This window comes from Centruroides vittatus, unplaced genomic scaffold (genome assembly GCF_030686945.1).
Source record: "Centruroides vittatus isolate TY-2023 unplaced genomic scaffold, ASM3068694v2 contig_905, whole genome shotgun sequence".
Classification (NCBI taxonomy): Eukaryota; Metazoa; Arthropoda; class Arachnida; order Scorpiones; family Buthidae; genus Centruroides; species Centruroides vittatus.
In genome coordinates, this window is record NW_027122595.1 from 1,074,213 (window position 1) to 1,077,728 (window position 3,516).

Genomic DNA, 3,516 nt, shown 5'->3' on the forward strand with positions numbered 1-3,516 from the left:
CTTTTGTATTCGTATAAATCAAAATAATTTTTTTAAAACAAAAAGATTAAATATTTACGAGAAAAATTCATGTATAAAAGCTGATTTTTCTGTATTTATGTTTTAAAAAAATTTATGTAATTTTTTATTTTTTTTATATAATTAAAAGCTCATTTACATCTAGTGTATTTCAAACAATATTTATTCAATATGCCTTGCACATAATGCTTAAAATATAATACAAAAATATACAGGAAGAAACATTAGTCATTAAATGGAGACATCAAAACAGTAATTTTCAAGGTAAGTTTTTCTTTATAACGACTATAAACGGAAATTTCGAAGAAAATTACGTCATTTTCTGAATGATGGACATGTAAAGAGCGAATATTACAATAACTGTGTAAATACTTGTAAAATTTTGAATTATTATCATCGTATCGATCGAAGAAAACAATAAATAATTAATCAAAATTTATTAAATACCATCTTATCCACGAAATGTAAATTAATTAATAAGTAGATATTAATAATTTAATGATACAATTTTATTTCTTCATAATCTGTGCAAATATTAAAATATTTTAAATAAATAATAAGAAAGACAATTATGGAATTTAATATAATTGAATTTCTCTTTTATTTTATATAACATTACGTCTGTAGTTTATATCATTAAAACGATTACACATTAAAAAATCGTAATGTTTCATTTTTAAAATTTAATTTTTCTTTAAATTATTTAAAAAATTAATTTACTTTGTACTGAAATAAATTAAATGTAGGGCTTTATATAATTTTATTCAGACATACGAAGCATATTATTTATAATTTTATATGATTCTCGTAATCTTATATACGAAATTCAGTAATGTTGTAAACAAGATTCTCATAATCCTGTAAATTATGTATCCTATAATTTTATTTAAATAATGTAATTCTAAAAATAGGATATACAAAATCCTGTACATTTTATACTCGACTTGTAATTTTATAGAATCTACTGTATATAGTATCATACAGTTGTAGATAAAAACATTGCAGTAGGATACATACAATACATACATAAATACAAGTATATGAAAATATATATGATCGGTAGCGAGCTATTCCTTGGAGTAGTTGCCAGAAACACCTAACCCCCTTCTCATAGGGCCAAGTATTATATCGGCTCCTATGAAAAATAGTGGCACAGTTTAAATTCCAAAGTCGTAGGACGTCTCAAAAATAGTACAATACGTTTTTGTCTAGTTAAATTACTCAAAGGGATGGACAACGTCAAAAAATGGGCGGTAACTGTGTGAGGCTTCTTTGCATAACCTTGAGCGCTCAATGTCATGCAAGAAGCCTCACACAGTTCTCCAAATATTGATATCTAATTTTGTGGAATCTAATCCTGAAAAATTTATAATACACTTACAAAATTAGTAGTACAGTACTTAATGGAAAAACCTTTGGAGGGTTTTGCATTACGAATGTTTAAAAAATATACATTTAATTTGCTATATAAATAAATGTATAGAGTTTATAACGGAACATTTCTTTAAATACTCTCATTATTTAGTTCACACATTATCTATTATCAAGAGCTATGTATATATCTCTACAGCCCACTATTAATTTTATATCTATTCGAGTTTCACGCCAGTATCATTTTGGAGGATTTTCGGAAGGTTTTTCTTAATTGCTTCAGCTATAAGCTACAGTTAGGATAAAATATAAGTGAGAGAATGGAATGGTTTACTCCCCTAAGTGAAAAAACAAATTTTTAATGGAGGTACAACAACACAATTTAAGATTTTTAAAGTGCGATGAGCGGAAAATGTTAAGAATCACTGCACTAGTTATAATTTTATAATTTAAAAAAAATATATATATATATAATCTATTTATAAGAATCCACATAATTGTATGTTTAACTTTACAGATTAAAGTATTGTTATGGTGCAAAGATTTTGTATAATTTATGTACTAACAAGATTTATTCAACCTTAAGAATCTTACATAATTAAGATATAGAAAATCATGTAATTTAAAACAAGGTACGTGATCGTTGGATAAATCAATATGATTTTATTATTTTATTTTAAAAAAAACGATTTTGTAAATAAAACCGAACGCAATATTAAAATTTTAAGACGAAGTTAAAAGCATTGATTAATTATCTTGTAAACTTGAAACATGTAATTTTTCTTTTTAGGTGATCTTTAAGTAATCGTGATGAATTTTTCTTTCTACTCGGCTATTGTTCTGGGTTTTACCAAATAACATCTCAAAAAAAGATTTTTCTTAACCAATTATTTTATTATCAGCGGGTTCATTTTCCTAGTTTTGTTGACAACAAAATAACCGTGCTTTTTTCTTCTCCTGAAAACCTTTTATTATGTAATTATAGGGTGGTTGCTGATAATCTTCTCTAAGTTTTTTTCGAAAAGCGATTTGTCTTTTCGTTCTATATTATACGCTAAAACAAACTTTAAGTTAACAAAAAAAAAATTTACAGTGACTTACTAGAGAAATAAATTTCGTTTCTTTAATAAATTACTTTAAATAGTGTAAAATATTTTTAAAATTGCCAAATTTTATTTTTAATTACAGTCAGAATTCTAAACAATTTTTCTGGTGAGTTAGTTATTTGTTTTAATAATAAAAAAAATTCGTAAGTAATGAATTTTATGTTTACTGCGGCAATTTAGATGTTTTATTATTTTTTAGAGAAGGGTTCATTTTATCAAAGACTTCTTTGGTTTGTTTTATGAAGTTTTTTATGTACACTAACTTATCTATTTAGAACATCAAGTGGAAATCCACAATGGAGTGGGTGGTGTCACATCTGGCACAATAGACATTCTTTGCCAACAATGCTTGTTGATTTTTTGGTGACAAACACTTTCATCTTATAAACTTTGCTACATCAAACTCGCTAACCGAAACAAAGTCTGAAAGTTACATAACCACATATAAAACCAATAAGGGAATCTGTATAAAAATTAATCAAAAACAACTAAATAAATATTATCTTTTCAATTTTCAATTAAATTTAAAAGGAAATTTAACATTTTAACATTTTTTAAAGTCTATTTACTTCATTACTTACAAAGAAAAAACACACGAAATTGCGTAGAATAAGATTAACAAATCGCGTGCAAATTCTTTTCGTATAAAATAGAACAGTGATGAAACTCGATAGGAGATTGCTAAAAAATTTAAATTATCTGTCATTTTTATCTATGATTGATACAGAAGCAAATTTCTTGTAACTATACATTATTAAAACTGTTGAAATAGTGTTTGACGTACAGTACATAGCAACAAGTTTTTGATGAAACTTTTAATAAAGAAACGCCTAAATGTATGCCACTAAATGATTAAGGTGTGGTCTATTTACCTTCAAACATACCTCATCCCGTTCTAGGATAACTTATGTAAACATTTAACGCAATTAATCAAATCTAGTTTTAACCACTAGGCATATTTTGACATATCTATTACTCGAATAATTAAAAATAATTCGTATGATAAAAACCACTTTCTATA